The 17,556-nt window shown below is 41.5% G+C and overlaps 1 long non-coding RNA gene across 1 annotated transcript in view; it reads left to right on the plus strand.

Moving 5' to 3' along the window:
* LOC144068518 (uncharacterized) overlaps nucleotides 1–14,882 on the plus strand; it is a 28,428-nt gene extending 13,546 nt beyond the window's left edge. The window contains exons 2-3 of the long non-coding RNA XR_013298189.1: nucleotides 5,488–5,548; nucleotides 14,165–14,882. This is a non-coding gene — a long non-coding RNA (uncharacterized LOC144068518). The remainder of the gene's footprint in view (nucleotides 1–5,487; nucleotides 5,549–14,164) is intronic.
* The last annotated feature ends 2,674 nt before the right edge of the window (nucleotides 14,883–17,556 follow it).

Consider the following 17,556-nt stretch of genomic DNA (forward strand, 5'->3'; position numbering starts at 1 on the left):
AAAGGCTGTGTGTTGTTTAAAGAATTAGTCTTGACCTTGTTAAGTGTCCTCTCACATTCACATATTTATCCTGCCTCACAAACGGCATCGCACCGTCCCTAATTGGCTCCCTTTCCGACACGAAGCTTTAGCTCTTTTCCATCCAGGCTTTGAGGGCCCCTTGTTTTCTTTTCGATTCCTGTTATCTCGCCGCTCCATTCCGTATATCTCCACGAAAAAATCTGTAGGCTTCAAAGCCACGAAGCCTATCTTGCGTTAACTCAACAACCTGTTTTGTAGACGTTCACCATCAGACAGGGGACCGACTTTAATCGGGTTTCTGGAGCTCGTCCCCTATTTGTTGGCGCGCCGTTTATAAATACACAGCCCCAGACACTTTGGGCTGGGCCTCGGTGACCCAATCACATTGCCGTTTATTTTTATAGAGGTTCCTTGCCGTCGGCTTGATGCCTGGGTTTCGGTGGTCGGCACCGTAAATCATTTGTGCTGCTACTGCTGAATAATAAGCTTACATTTTATTTCAAAACTCAAGGACATTTTACATCCAGAAATGGCAAAAAAATATTATTTAAAATTGGATAAACAAAGCACAGATTTGCAAAATCAAATCATAATAATTCAAATTTCTTCCCCTTTGATCAGACAATACACACTTTTCGCTGGTGGAAATTTTAAGGATACAGACAAATTCAAGTCAAATGAAGTCTAAAAAATGAATACTTGTTGATCAAATATAATGAATCGATTCCTTATTTTACACTACTGTCATTTCAATGAAGGTTGGATGTTTTAATTATTACTTATAAATGTTTCAAAAATGAACACATGATTTCACAACATCTGGTTGGTGTAAAACACCTAGTGGTTATTTCTGAATCATCTGATTTATTCTTTGATTTGAACATTTTGACCTGTATAATTCAGATAATCATCGAAACACCACGCAAGATTGTTTTGATCAAACTTGCATGACTTATTTTTTGGCATTTTGACATGACTTCCAAACTTTTCCGGACATAAACAAACGGTGGCAATCCTCCGCAAGACCTTTGAGGTCATTATTCCCTAGGAAAAGCACCCCTGGGGTGTGTGACACGTTCCTGAATAGGTTCCACGGTGGGATTTAACGGGTTAACAGCAGACAAAGGCAGCTGCCACCATGTAGCCCAGCAGGGGGGAAACAGCGCCAGACTGCCCTGTCCCATCCTGTTTTCACTGTGGGACGACGCAACTTTAGAGCACGAAGCGCACTTGACTCGGGTCGCCCTCCTAAAACATAATCGGACCGTTTTTAGGAACAAAACTATTACGTTTCCGTCCTGTATAACCATAAAACTCAAAAATATTGTCGAATTTGAAGAAAAAACAAGGCTATACATATCATAAACATGGTTAATATGTTACATTAACAGGTGCTTAATTTGTCTGTTGTTCCCTATTGTAAAATGACTTGTGTTTTGTGTATATATATATATATATATATATATATATATATATATATACACACACACACACACATATATATAATATGTCTTTAGACTTTTTTGATAAGTTTATATTTGTACTTTTTCTTACTGCACAAAACCGCTTTGTATATAAATCCTCATTCAAACAATACCAGCTGTATATGACTTTAGTTAGCTGGTGGGCTACAGCACCCCTGCAATGTTTATGACGTTCCAAAAATGTACACACTGTAAAAATGAAATACGTTTTATTTTAGAATAACTTAAAATAAGCAACATGCACTGCATCTCAAACATTTAAAAGTGACATTTTGATGACATCAAGCAAGCCTTCATTCAGATAAAATACATATTTTGGCTCTGCTAAAATAGGTAAAAACTATATGCTAAAAAGGATGAATAGTTGGAATGTTTATGTTATGTATATATTTTAGAAGTATGACAGGGTGTTGACATTGTGTTCCGAACCCGTGTGTTAAATAATGTTGAATGAATTTTTGAGTGCAATAAATTATTATTTTTTACAGAGTAAGCTGTAAAATCATCAATGATCTGCTGAAAAAAAAAACAATAGAAAGTGTAGACAGAGCAGAAACCAAACTACTGCCATTATAGAAGGAAACGCAAGCAGAATGGCCAAAACATCTCCATTTCAGTTCTCCTTTGGCACCATAAAATTTGCATGCTGCACTGTGAATCATTTATTTATTCGGGGCATGTTCACTGTTCCATTCACAAAGTGCTTAGAAAGCCATTTAGGCGCTAATGGCCAGCCCGTGCTGATTTACCTGCATGTCACCTGCTTTATTAGCCACATTGAGATCTGCCCACACTTTTCACCCAGCTGTTATCACAAGGTATCAGAGTGCAAATTACCATTTCCAAATCGTCACGTATTACTTATTCTCTCACCCCTATTTATGAGTTTAAGTGCAATAGCTGGCTACCCCTGATTATTTTGGCAAAAAAAAAGCTACTGGTCTAGGATACCCAAGTTGGACATTTTTTTCATAGATTGGCTGGGAAATGTCATTTCAACTCTGCCCATATTTTAATGATGATTTACCTTTTTTGTGAAGTTTAACAATGCCCTCCCTTGTTGAAAATGGCAACACTTGTTTCGTAGGCGTAATGACTAATAATGACGCAAATGTTAGTTTTGAGTTTCGGATTTTACAGGGAGATTCCATGATAAATTTGAAACAATAGGGTCATTTGAGAAGATACGTTCCTCTGGCTTTTTAATGCCCCGTTCATTGATCCGTTGAGGTTGCTTTACGAAATCGTGTAGGATGCATTTGTTTCTTTAATTCAGCCGTTTGGAATTCATTAGGTATTGATCGCTATTTGAGCCATCTAAAGTCCAGGCCGAGAGCAGCAACGCCTCAAGTCAACTAATCAATTCGGTGCCTTTCAGAAACATGTCCTTTTGGTTTGTTATTGTATATACGTCTCTGAGCAAATGACTGATGACGGAGCAATATTTACACCATAGAAGCCTCTGAATGTAAGGAGATTCACACATTTTTTTAGTCATTTGGCTGGTCCTGCGACTGATATATGTCATTTGGTTTTTTTCACGCTGTCTGCCGATAGTTTATGTTTTGTTTTTTTAGGCTAGACGAAAATCTGTTAATATTCTAAATGATCAGGTGCCTATTTTATTGGTTAGGCTTTATTTTTCTATTACATTAAAATGCAATGTTTGTTCTTGCTTTGCCCGGAAAAATGCTATTTATACTCCAGTATGACTTGTGTGTGTATGTATTTTTTTTATTTATTGTGCAATTTTTGGCTACTGTGATTTATAGTCATAAAAATAGTGTATTTTCCGTGTGAAGTTGCTTTTTGACTCATTGTATGGAGTTGAGTCCAGTTTGTTTGTGTGTGTGCATGTGTTTAGTCTCATCCTCTCACCCTCCAAACAAGCCCCTCTTGTATACATTCTGATTGGTTGTAGATTAGTCGGCTACACCCAATCACTGGTGGTAGAATATATTGTTGAGTTGAGTCTGGTGCTAGGCAGGAGGATGGAAAGACAGGTCGGTCATGCCATCCCACCTCATCACAAGAAATCTTTTTCTGGCCTATTAGGCAATATTACACTCCAGATTGACTGTCATGGAATGTTATTATTTGTCAAACCCTGATGGGTCACTGACGACGCCTAATCTTTATATAGCTGGAGGGGCACCAGCTTTTACTGACGTTAGTAGATACCCTACCCAAAAGGTCCTGCTATCTGAGGGGGTCAAAAGCAGACATTTGAAATGATAAGGTAGCATATTTATATGAGAAGAAATCGTTTTCCCTCCCCCATTGACGACAGATCTATCACATTATGGTATGTCTGACCAGGATGGAAAAACTGTCACATTTTCTCCTCCTGTCTGGTGTGCAATGGTTTATCCCATCCCAAAGGGGGGTCGTCTAACCCCTGTGCCCCATTCTAATTTGAACTTTGACCTTTGTCTGCTGTCTTTTCAGTGGTTTTCAGGATATGAAATGACCCCTCCCAACCCCCTCAAAAAGGGGTTTTGGCTCTCTTTACTGACTCTCTTCTGTTTCAAGGGCCAATTTAAAACTAATAATGCTCAGTAATGCCTACTTCCTGAAATGCAGCTACATCAACACTTTGCGGGCTCTGCCCTTTGCTTTCGTATCCCTTATTCACTGAATTACACATATAATATATATGTTTTATACGTTCCAATCTTAGTGGTACAAATACTGACGACCTTTCACGCTCACACTCAAACATAGGAACAATTTAGTACACAATGAGCCTAGTATTCATATTTTTGGGATGTAGGAGAAAAACCTGCCAACACAGGCACGAGGTCGGGTAATTGGATCCCTAAATCTTGAACCTGTGAGACGGAATTGCTAACCACTCGTCCACTGTGCCCCCTGTGCATTCTGTATGAAATACATTTCATACACTGTGTGTTTGGTTTGCATTAGAAGACTGTAAACATTTGATCCAATATTTGCGAACGGGAGGTTCAGTGTAAGTCTTCCTTTCGTGGTGGAAAAGACACAAGGCAATTAACTTGAAATTTTGGTTAACCGGCAGGCCAATAACATCAAGCATTCCTGCTCAACACCACATTAGCCTCTACCTCGACTCTCCTCGGGGTACTGGGCGGCGTGCCACATAGGGGTTGCCATGACTCCTGAAAAAGAAAGTGGCAGATTTTGGGAGGGGGCAGACTGGGGCTAATATTTTGATTCAGACAAAGGATGCCTTCACAGTGGAAGCCGAATACCGCGCACGGCTCTCTGTTGCGAACTCGTGGGATCTCCCTTGTCGAGATTTTCTAATTGTGCCAGGAAGAAGAGAGGTCTATACGACGGTATTCGAAGTTAACGGCGTGAGCAAAAGTTTATACGTGTGTTTTTTTTTCCGTCTCTTGTACAGGTTTGTTATCAAGAAAATGGCGCGGGGTGCCCCGCTGAGCTGAGACCGTATTTTGCCTTGCAAGGCTTTGAGCGAAAGGTTTTTCAAATCCTGCTGCCTTTTTTGCTCTGAAGAACTCAAACGGGAAATCCGAGATCACAGCGGCAATTTCATTGTCTGCTCTCTCATGGTTCTGTCGCACTGCGACCGAAGGAATATTCCATTGCGGTGGGCTCTCTGGCACAGGCACAGTTAATGGTAGCTGACCGTGGCATGCTTGATTACACTGGCATTTCTCTCTGTCTCAGCTCTCTGTGGTTTTGGCAAAGTTGAATACATCTCTGGCCAGGAGGGAGAAAACTTCAGTTACTCTGTGGCCTTGTACCTCCACAATAGCAGAGTGACCATTGTCCGAACAATGAATTTGCAGGAAACGCTTCTCTTTTAAAACATATCGATTAACACTAGCGATTTGTTTTTGTTTGGGTTACCCAAGGTTATTATTTTTCTATTTTTGCTCATTTTGAAGAGAACGCCAAAATGTGTTGTTACAAACAACAAATGCATGTCACGGTAGTGTAGTATAGGTAACATATTTTATTCTTTTTGTCTTGTTTTTAGGGACTTGAAGGAGAACGGAACCCTTTCCGGGGAACACAATCAATTGAGGAACACACGAAGGGTAGGTTTATCGCATCATCTGTCATTTTACTCCACCGGATTTGCCCTGAATATCATCAGAGCAACAATTTTAACATTGTTTATTGTGGTATTACTCTTATGGTTTTGCCGGACGATCTTTTCCGAAATTATTTTGATACTTTGGCTGTATAACCATGTGGCGCAAACCCGTAGATCCGATCTTGTGGCAAATCTGACAGCACAAGCTCGCCTCTGTGGGTCTTTGTCATTGTGGTGTGAACGTCGTGTTTAAATTGTTGTTTTATTTATTTCTTTATTTTTGCTAAATGCTAGGGTAATCAGGCACTCCATTTTGTGAAATGGCCGACAATGCACATCGCGCAGTGGTAGCACAAGGCCGCTATGTAAGATAGATGTGTACGTTACGATTCTCTAAAGAAAATGTGTGCATCCGGGTTGAGGTAGTAGGTTGTATGGTTTAGAATGATACCCTGGGAGTTAACTGTACAACCTTCTAGCTTTCCTTGGAGTACACGTATGACATCAGAATGATACAAAATACTGCCTTCCTCTTATGATCATGTTCTCAATTTGCACTTGACCTTAAGACATGGTTGGCCATGAGGTATTTTTAACTTGGTGGCTTGTGGTTAGTCTCCGTATTCTCACGGTAGTGACCACATTAGATGGGGAAATTGGTGTTTAAGGGCCGCAATCTCTTGTCACTTTGCAATTCAACATTTCAGAGGGCTACAAATTTCCCTTTGGATCAGTGTATTTCTTTTATATGAATGATATTTACTGGAGTTGGAGTTTGTACACGCTTAGTAATTAAAGACTTGGGTATTTAAGATTTGTGTTGCTGCCCTTTAACTGACAGGCTCTCTTCCTATGTGATATGGAAAATGGATTGAAATGGCTTGAATATATCTGAATACCCCATTGTTAACTGCTGTTTGTTGCAAAAGGCGAGATGAGACAGAAGTAGTTGTTTTTTTAAATAGGCATGTGTTTGATGCATGTATCTCATATATAATTGCTTCAGAAGCGTCTGCAATAAAGAAAACAACAATCTAGCAGTTCTTTATTTGCGATCAAGAAAACAACATTTTAGCAGGTCATGTTACATCACTCGCCTTTTGTTGGGCATTTAACAGCACCAAATGGCCTGTAACAATTAAAGTAGGATCTCTGACAAGCCTGCTTTGTAAATTTACTGTTTAAAACGACTATATAAAAAAATCAGCCATACCTAGCTCTTCTTCCCAATAAAAAGGTATTGTCTGGGCGCAGTGGCATTAATGGCAAATGAATAAACATAACACAGCAACGGCAGACGGGGGTGCTATCGATCTGTCTGGAGTCAGCCCCTCTCCGAATGCCGCATCAGCCACTCTTCTCTTATTGATACACCCTTGCCCCTTGACCCCTGGGAGAAATCAATGGCATTGATTGGCGAAGGGCAGGGACAAGGGCAAGATCTGCTGACTGGCCCCACAGCCAGTGTGACAAGACATGATGGTCATTAATGTCCTGCTGCCGTTGTGCAACACATATTCCCCGTCTGCTCCCCCTTCCGCCGTCCTTCACTGCTCACTTGCTAATTGTAATTCACCCTTGCTTGTGGTTCATTTATTTTCCTTACCGCTCCGCCTCACGAGGGTCGAGGGGTGCTGGAGCCTATCCCAGCTAACTATGAGCAATCGGGACAGCCTCATAATCAAAGGTGCTCTCTCATGGTTACCCGATGGTCGGGTAGTGTTACTTAGCAGAGGCAATCTAAAATGTTATATATCAACATTATATGTCGCAGGCCCAGTGAAACTATGAAAAAAAAATTTAGTCAAAAAGTTATCGTCCAGAACATACGGTATAAGACACTGGTCTGGAAATTTAACTGAACCCGTTAGACATTCAATATCCATTCACGGTGATCGTTAAGCAATTATTGTTCAGCAAAAACAAGAGTGCCCGTCTGCTTGTGTAATGTATCTGGGTTCATCACGGGTTCACGGAATTACAAAACAGCCTCTCTCTATTTTTGGGTGCTTTGAAATACTCAGTGCGGTTCAAACGGATCTAAATATGTCTCGTGTGTGTGTGAGAGAAACAGCAACTGGATTGCTTATCTGTCACTGCACGCCATTTTCCCCACTCAAATGGCTTCTATTTCCAGTCTAGACTGGAAACGAAGCAGCTCGTGTTTGTGTGTGCGTCTACTCGGTGGGGTGATGGGCAGGACGCGGCCAAGCTCCAGACTCTGCAGTGTCACTGCTGTAATGGAGCTGATTGATCACCTATACGGTCCCCCGCCGGCCCCCACCGGCCGGCCGGCTTTGGACTCCCAACCCCCTCTCGCTCTGCACCAGCACCGCTATCGCCGAGGCAATCTGCGAAGGCAAACCACCTCCCACCCTCTAGACTTCAACCTGGCCACGGTTTTGACATTGGCAGCGGCATTTACTCGTAGGCGTCTCTCGCGCTTGGCCTGTCCCTTTTCCGCAGATACACGCAGAAGGCTATCTGCGGAAAAGGGACAGGCCAAGCGCGAGAGACGCCTACGAGCTTCCTTCGCAGTATCCTCCATTTCCCAATTCCACCGTGGAGCAGACGCGGCGGCGCTGTTGTTTCTCGTTCTTATTAAAGGGCGTAATCAATCAATGATAACATTTGCGGATCTCGCTCCCTGCCCCCACTATGTCACAAAGGGTCATAGCCCAAATCTGCCAAGGGTATTGAAAGCAATTAAAGTCTGAGACATGGTCAAGCTGTCGACTGCAGATGTGACGCGTGATAGTGTGATAATGACGTGAACGTGATCATCTTTATCCCACTTGTACATTTTAGGTGGTGTTCGAAATATGATATGAAACATAGGCCAAGCCTCAAAGAAGGTGTATGGCTGAACGATCTGCTCCATTTTTTTAAAAACTTGTTGTCTGATCTTGAATCGCTTCTGTATGATGCTGTCGATTGTTGTATATTGTCAATGAGTTAGTGGGCATGCGAATTTTGTAATTTGGCACGCAACGTGTATGTTTTGAAGCTTTTCAGTTTACCTCACATGGAGTATTGTAAAGGACTTGAAAGGGTATTTTTTCCTAATCTTAATCTCAAAACCACCCAGTCCTACTCTGAGCACAGAATGCTAAACGTGCGTTTGCCGGGCTAAAGTACTTTTTGCATGGGTTACACCTGTGACTTCTGTCCATCTGTTATCTGAGATGACATTTTTGTGCTCAGTGTCATGCAACATTTCCTTCGTCATATTTCTGAGCGGTTGGGCTGGCTGCTACACTTGTGCTGCAGTATGTGTTTGTCTGGAAAAGAGAAGAAATTGATCAGCACAGGGTGGAACGTGTTCACCGGCAAAGGCTGGATGGAGGGTGCGTGTGTGTAAGAGAGAGAGAGGGAGAGAGCGAAAGAGAGAGAGGGAGAGAAAGAGCAAGGGCTGTCGCTGCAGACTCCTGCTGCAGTAGCAGCTCACTTTGGGCAAGCAGCTGCAGACAGGGAGTATCAGACAGGTACAGATCTGGGGTAAAGGGGCGGGCGGAGGGCAGCGGGATGCTGAAGAGTCAGGGAAGCCCGGGTCATACTGGGGAGGTGTGGAGGGGGGGGTCTTTGAAAGGCAAATGTTTGGGGCTTTTTCCCCCCCTCACGCCGGGAGCTCGCCGTGTCGGATGCTGAAGGAAGTAGGAAGAGGTGGAAATGTGAAAGTGGGGCGGAGTGGGTGCCCATGGGCGTCATGCCCAAGTGTCTGGAGCAGGGAGGCGGAGCACTGGTAGTGCTGTTGTGGAAGGCGCTGAGATGGAGCTGATCAAGCAACAACTGCCATGGAGTAATGCTGCAGAGGGAGGGCAAGGGAGGGGGGGTCGCTGGGAAAAGGGGAGTTCCCACCTCACTGACCTGCATCTGGCAGCCACTTCTCACAGATACCTTAGCTTCACTCATCTAACTCTCACTCTCCCTCTCTAACTTTGGTACCTTCTTCTTCCGCTTCTCTTCTTTCCATCTTCATCTGCAGCTCTGCGGAGGATGACAAAAGCCAAAGTGGATGGCTGGCAGAAGAGAAAAGCGGTGGTTTCCGGAAGCCCTTACTTTGCTCGGCCTTCCCCAGAGAGAAGGAGACAGTCAGACAGCTATTTGATTTTTGTTTCTCGAGGGGGAGGAGTCGGTCGACCAAGTGACGAGGAGGGGGGTTTCTGGATGATGATGAGGTGGGAAGGGGGGTGTCAGGCGTGTTTGGGTGCATGATATTATGTTGCCTTTATTTATCTCTTAATATTTACTACAATTTGCAATGCGCTGGGGTTTGTTTTTCTTCTGACGGATTCTGGTTCAATGCCTAAACCAAGCGCAGATTGCGTTGACCTATCTTTATGTAGATTTGCCATTTTTATTATATTGTGAATGTTTTCTTTTTCTTTTACTTGCATTTTTCTTATTATGTCTAATTATTGATATCTGATTAGGATTTCTGTAAATAAAATACCTGTTTGAGGGCTCAGGCTGCTAAATGTCTCTGGCTTGATTAGCCGAGGGGAGCAGACAGTCAGTCGGGTCCAGTCCCCGCAGTCCTAGTGGGGAGAAATGTTGACTGACGATCAGCCGATGCTCGGGGACAAAAAGCCCGTGGCCACAGGGCATTTCTTCTTTCCGACACAAAGACTAGTTACCACAGAGCAGGCTTGTGCGTTTGTTTTGAGCTTCAGCCGTAAGACTTAGTTGCATCATTTTGTCATAGCGCCATTTCGTCTCTGTTCTCTCCTTGTTTGTCTTTCTTTGTCGCGTCTTTTGTTGTATTTTGCATGAGGAATCCATTGGACGTCTGTCAATACAAAGCGCCATACTGAGCCCCTGGATGAAGTTATTCAGCGTTTAGGAAATATTTTGAAGTCATGGGAAGAAATAGTCACAGTAGTCATTAAAAAATAGAAACACTGCTGCCGCACAGCAGATTGCAGGTCCTTGCTAGACTCTGTCGTACTTCACCTGCTCCCTGAGACCCTAACTTGTGAGCTCTCCTGATAAAAAATCACGGGTTAGGCTCTTGGGACGCGGGTGGAGGGCACAATCGACTTTCAGGCAGTGCTCAAATGGGCCAAGAAATGTGATGATCTCTACTATTGGAATGTGCATGTCTCACTGATGGGCACTGTGTTTTTTATGTTTAAAAAAAAACATCCAGAGTATGCACGCTGTTTGAAATATTTCTCCACATGATATTTTTGCTGTGCAATGAACAGCAGGAATGGGAGGGCAGCACCACACCCTGCATTCATGCTGATAAACCCTTGACACCACAGCTCACAATGTGGACTAACCTCCATTTTTTTTTGTACGACAGGATCCATCTGCTGCTGCTATTTCCACCATAATAAAGCACAATGTTTTCACCAATCCGTCAAGGAAAATAATGTTTATACAGTATTTATTGGAAGCCTTATTTTTCTTTCTACACTTCCTAAATGACAAAACATAAAAACACATATGATGTGCAGTCGGCGTTTTCACTCCTAAGCAAACTGTAGAGCTTTTTCGTACCAAGTTACCGAGGTATCGTTTAACAGTGAGTGACAATTTAGGGCATTCTGTAAAATAATCAGATGGTAAAGTTGGATTTCCTTTGCTCGCTTATATCTTTTAGCAAATTGGATTCATCTACATTCAAATTCAAAGCCAAATTGAAGATGAAGTTGGACATTAATAGAATTGCTAGACTGTGCCATTACAATAAATGAGTATACTGTCAAAAAATGTCCCCGCTGTCCAAAGGTGTCAGCTAATTCCTCTTTTACATGATGTCCTGTTTTGAAGACTGCCCGAGTTTTGATTTCCTTTCCAAAACGTAGTGCCAAACACTTTTTCAATTTGATCTCTAATACCCCTCCCTGTATCCCTTTGTCTCCAATCTCGCGCTGTCTAATTATGTTTTTTTTTTGTCCTCAACGTCTCAACCTCCCATTTGGTTTCACAGCGAGCGGCGCCGAAGCCAAACGATCCGACGGTCTGTACTCCAGAGCCCCCAGCAACAGCTGAAGGGACGCCATGAATACCAAACAGTCAGGCACAGTGCGACAAGTGCTGAGCAGTCAGACGCGTCGCAGCCAGAGTGGAGCTGGTGCCCACAAAACAGCCAGACAGTTTTATTAGTGTCTGTCTGACACGCAGTCAAGTCTGGCAGTGCCCAGCCCTCTGATGAAATCCTCAGCAGCTCCCCAACGTTAACAAAGAAGTCAAATCTGACATGTATCCAATGAAATTTTCATCTTTTTGGACGCGATATGACCCTTTAAAAACAGCTTCCAACTAGTTTGTACATTGGGGATTACAATTTATTCATCTGATCTCAATAGTTTGCATCAACATTTCCTGGAAACGTGTGTAGGAATTTTAGTAGCCACCGAAGGTTTAGCAAAAAAATTAATAAATGATGCATGTCAAAGGTGAATGATAATTTATAGTGAAATACTACTGTGCCGCATTGAAATGTCAGGACCTCTTTATATCTAATATGAAAATACTAATATGAGGTAAAGGAAAATAGTATAATAATTTCTATTCAAAATACAAACAAAAAAATAGTTTAAAAGAACATGTATTTGAAGTGTTAAATAAATGACTACTTTTTATGATAGCGAAATACCAAATCACTGTAAGGTATAAAAGGGAGAAGGCTTAGTTTATACGTTAAATATGAAAAAAAGTATCAGACAAATTAGTCATTTGTATGAAAAAATACTGCCATATTATAAATCATAAAAGGAGGAGGGTTAGATTATACATCAAATATTAATCTCAGGGTTTACTAAAACTATGCATTAAAAATTGAAAGCACATTGATCTGCTTGTGGCAAAAACAGCAAAATGTTTAAAAAAATATTTCAGGATTCTTCCAGACCGGGTGAAGATGAACCAAAGGCGACCATTGTGTGCTGGGATTAAGCTGCTTTGTTCTGGGTTGGTCACATCACAATATGCTTTGCCCCTTTGGTCCCTGATAAAAGTAATACAGTCAGTTAATCCTTGATCCTCTTTCCCAGAATTTAGTGCAAATATTTTCTCTCTTTCTGTCTCTCCATTCTAGCCTCAATTGTTAGGTTTTGCATTTGGTGAAGCTGCCTGTGTTTAGTGGGTTCTCTTATCGCAGCAGGATGGGAAAAGGAGAAAGAAAGAAGGGGAGATTTTCAATGGGGGTGGTGGGGCTGCGTCTGAATTTCCAGACACTGCGGCAGGAGGCCAGACAGTCACCTGAACACGCTGATGATGACGGCGCACCTGTGCGGCAAAGCGCATATCCTTCCTTTCAAATTCTGCACTAAAGCCAATTCAATTTGGTTTGCCGTCCAATCAAGATTATAAATCGTAGTGCCACCCTTAATTGTGTTGGCAGGACAAAAGATTCCCCTTTCCCTGGGGGTGATGGTACATGTGATTAAGTTCATTAGTCTTCTCAGATTAAAGTAAGTGCTGTGCAAAACGTGCTCGTCGATGGCAAGGACGTTTGAGGGACACGCTAAGATTTGAGGACTTTCCCTGCAAATAGGCGATTGGATGCTTTTTAAGCAGATTTGTTTACCTCCTCTCGTCTCATTTTGGCTCCCTTTCTCTCGCCTCCCTCATCAGTGATTTACCTGAGAGGTGTTGCCAGGGAAACGGGGTATCTGGCTGGCGGCTTGATGGAATTATTGAACTGTAACAGGCTGGGATAATTGTCCTCTGTCTTTGAGGTTGGCTCACCTGCCAATGAGATTTGAATGGGACATTGTTACTATTTGATAAATATTTGAACGCCTTCAAATGAAGACACCGTTGTCTATTTAATTCCTATTCCTAGTCGTTGTCTTCAAAGAAATAATTTATTGAGTTTAGTGGGGAAAGACTGTGTACTTTTATTTACTTACTTCAGTTGTGGTGGAAATGACCATAACATTCCAACTTTATTTTTAAGCATGTCCAGCAGGCAGTTGGACACTCGGAAGTTGTATTTTCTTTTTAATTATTATTTTTTAAAGTGTTGTCACCCAACAAAGCAGTTCCTCCCAAGCCCTTTAAATCTGGAGACCTATCTGTTGAATATCCGCAATTCAAAACTGCTTAAATGCCCGATTTTTCATTTGTTCGGATGGATCTCATCCCCCGTAATTGTCCTAATTTTTCCCTAAACAATAATTATTGAAAAACATTATTAGCAAGTTGGTGCCTTTTGAGGAAGGCCTTGCAGGGGGTTCCCCTTTTTAAGCAAGGCCTTGTTTGTTTTTAAAGTAAAAAACATGTATATTTGCTACATAGTACTTTGCAAATCTTTGAATGTGTGTGCCACTTTGTGGTCACAAGAAAGACGGGATTCTCCGTTGTAGGATCCTCTTGATTTTCTTCTCTCCACCGATACGTGACTAAAAGTCAGACGGCTTAAAGTCGGCAGGAGATAATTAGGATGGAATAATTTGGAAGCTGCTGAGGTACCCACTGTGTACATGAATAGAACAGACGAAGTTTCTACCTGACCCCTCCTCCCCTCCAAAGCAGTCGCTTAAAACAGCGATAGATGTTCCCTTTCACACATCCGAACCCCCTCCCCCACATTTAAATTTCTTCCCTCTTCTCTTCTATATATTGTGTGCATCACAGCCTGTCTTTTCTTTCTTTCTTCCAGAATGAGGAGGAAGAAAATGAAAAAAGAAAGGCGGCATGTTTGAAGTGAAGTGGAAGAGACAGTCCACCGCCACCCATGTTTCTAACACCCCCTTCCCATCCCCTCCAAGCTCCACATCAGTACGCAGCTGCTGTTGCTAAGGTGATCCAACTGCTGGGTGGGGGCCTAACTGCCAAAACATCAATAGAGCAGGTAAGGACAACGGTTGAGAGATGCTGGCGTGTACTTAACTGGAAAGGACAACAGGATGGATACAGTAACAATACATCTGTACTACTACTGCCATATTAGGAAATGTGAGTACTACTCTGATGATATTCAAGACAAGAACTGTACAAAAACATCTTCCTTTAAAATGATAATACTGCGTTCACATCAAGATACGAGTATTTTTTAATGGGAGTATAAATGACATTCATGTCAAAGAAGGTTGCTTAAAGCTTTTTTTTTTTAAATAAAACAACACATATCTATATTTATGTACTACATATATTTTTATTTTATTTTTTGCAGCCATTTATTTTACTATGCAAGTGTTTATACTGTGTGCCCTCTCAACTTTTACTGAATCAAATTATTATTATTTAAAAATGTCATTATTTTTCTGTGACATGCTGAGTCATATTGGAAATAGGGGCAAGCTTTTTCCAAATGTATTTCTCCTTGCATACACTTCCAAAATGTGATTTTCTTCTTAAATAAACAGTTTTTAAAAGACGCTTTCAGTTTCTTTGTGTACATGTGTAATGTGGTATTTTATAACAAACAAACAAACAAGGCAGGAATCCTCCAATTCTTTCTCCAAACAATGTTCTCAGTTGCAAGGCTTTCATTCCCCTCGATATGTGGTATATTAGCTTTGTAGCCGAGGGCAGCGTGAGCTATAAAAGACGAGAACTCATATATTCTCGGCATGTGTGTGTGTGTGTCTGTGTGTGTGTCTGTGCAGTGAGGGAGGCAATGCGGCTAGGCTGCAGATATCATCCATCTCCCTGTCAGCGGCCCAAGGGCTGCTGGGAAAGTGACGGGCGGGGGCCTCCCCGCCTCCGACAACAGAAACAGCATTTGAATGTTCCATCGCAAAAAGTTTCACAAAACCCGCGGCCTCCTCCCTCGCTCCACCGTTGACACCATGATGTGGGATCACAGCCTAGAAGAGATCTGTCTGCAACCTCTGCTCTGAGTCAAACCAGCATATTTGTACTGGAATATATACTGTATTTTAAACAATACACAATGAAGAGGAAAAAAACACACTAGAGCAGGAATGTCAAATGTAGGGCCCGCGGGCCAGAAGCGGCCAGCTACAAGGTCTGATCCAGCTCGCAATGTTGTTTGTACCTCATTCTTGCTGTACATACAGAATCAAACACTTTTATATATTTGGACTCAGGCGGCATAAAATTTTATGAGTTGTGTGATCGGATGCATGCCCTGTAATTACCCTAAAATGACAGGGAAGTGATGCAAAATTAACTTATTGCCTGCCATTGACAAAGATAGATGTGTATTTCACTTAAACTGGCAGTGAATGCTCACCTTTCAATGTCATTAACATCCAATCCATTTTGACTGGGAGGGGCAAATGAAGGTTTAGTGGCGAGTTGACACTCCGTATCCCCCCAATGTAGTATGTGATGCTATAGTAACTGTCTCGGTCTGGCTATTCCTAGAAGGCATTTTGTTGTACTTGTACAATAAGAATAAAGCTATCGATTCCAATGGTTGCAGGTAAGTTAACTCTTTGGCCATAAATGAAATAGTTCGGCACACTTGAGATCTATTTGACATGAATGTGGCCCGTGGACCAAACTGAGTTGGACACCCCTACACTAGACTATTAGTCACATTTTTCAGAGGGCAATTTTTTGTTTGACCTGAAACCAAGAACAATATTATGTTGAAGTAACAATGGAAAACCACAAGCTAAAGAGGCATCAACCTAAAAAAATATATATAAGTCACACTTAAGTATTATTCATAGGCCAAGCCAAACTATGAGTAAAATGCAACTTATAGTCCGGAAAATACGGTACGTACTGTAACGGGTGTTCTGATTGGGAGAAGCAATATAGTCCGTTACGCCTTGAGCAGACACAAAACTGCACAAATGCGATAGCATACCAGTCTGATTCTTTAAATCAGATTATATATCTGAGGGTGTAAGGGGGGGCTATGTTGTGACAGCCACTATAAATGGATTACATACTTTCTCTTAGCCGTGACTAATTGTTGTTAAACTGATTGTTCCAAATTGTATAGCTTTTGTGATGAGTCTGGAAAATTGAAAGTCTTCTTCTTTGTCTGTCTGAGCTTGAAGCTTCAATTTGACTGCATCAAAGATCAAATCAAATCATTTGTATCATCCCCCATGCAAAAGTACAAAAAGCTGTCATGGATGTAAATTGGATATTCGTGCTAAATTGAAATGTGAATTTTTATATGGTCGATAACTGACTGGAAATGAAAAGAAAATGACAAAAGTGTGTTCAGCCGTGTTTAGAGATTTAAAAGGACAGACAACAGTGAGTATAAACGACCGTAAGGTAGAGGATGATTGCTCAAAGTATTGCTTACGTGAATTTCTTAGTCAATTTTTTTTTCATCAGCTCAGCAACCTCTGCTCATGAGCTCAGTCCAACGTCAAAAAATATGTATCATTGTGCATGCAAAGTGGATTTAAGTGTAAATTATTTCCAGGACCAGCCACCTACTCGTCATTTTTTGCAGTGTAATTTAATTTCAGTCTCTTTTACAACACACTAAATTGCCACAACAATTTAATTGTATTGCTGTCATAATTTGTTGTCATTCCTTAAATCTTGGTGGTGGTTAAAAGGACAATCTAAAGTAAAATATATCCAATTGGCTAGAAGTAGCTCATTTTATTTTTAAGGAACATGTCAAAATTTTTGTCACAGTTATGTGGAAACAGGGAAGGGGCATAAAATGTTCTTTTCGCAGCAACACAAATAAAGAACACTCTAAAATCAAGGCCTGGTGACCTCGAGCTAGGTGCAGAACATATGAGCATCTGATGCAGCATGGCCTATCTTAGTATATAATCGGAAGTCATCCAGATAGAAATGTCCTGATAACCAGAAGCCAGTGCGGCAGTACACCTTCTAGGAGATGAAAAAAAGCAAGTCATGATCATCAGAAGCTATAAAAAGTCAAGCGGTATTTGTATTCGTCACATCACGATTGGGTGGCGAATATGTTTGCCTAAAAATAAACTAACTAAATTAATATACATGAAAAAAAAGAAAATCAAAATAACTAAATGAATATACATAAAAAAAGAAAATCAAAATAACATTTAAAAATCCACATTTGGCCTAGTCATTCTTCAATCCAGGGGGCAGTAAAGGTGGTGCGCCTACTCAAAAAGA

The sequence above is a fragment of the Stigmatopora argus genome, chromosome 22, assembly GCF_051989625.1.
Source record: "Stigmatopora argus isolate UIUO_Sarg chromosome 22, RoL_Sarg_1.0, whole genome shotgun sequence".
In the NCBI taxonomy this organism is placed as follows: Eukaryota; Metazoa; Chordata; class Actinopteri; order Syngnathiformes; family Syngnathidae; genus Stigmatopora; species Stigmatopora argus.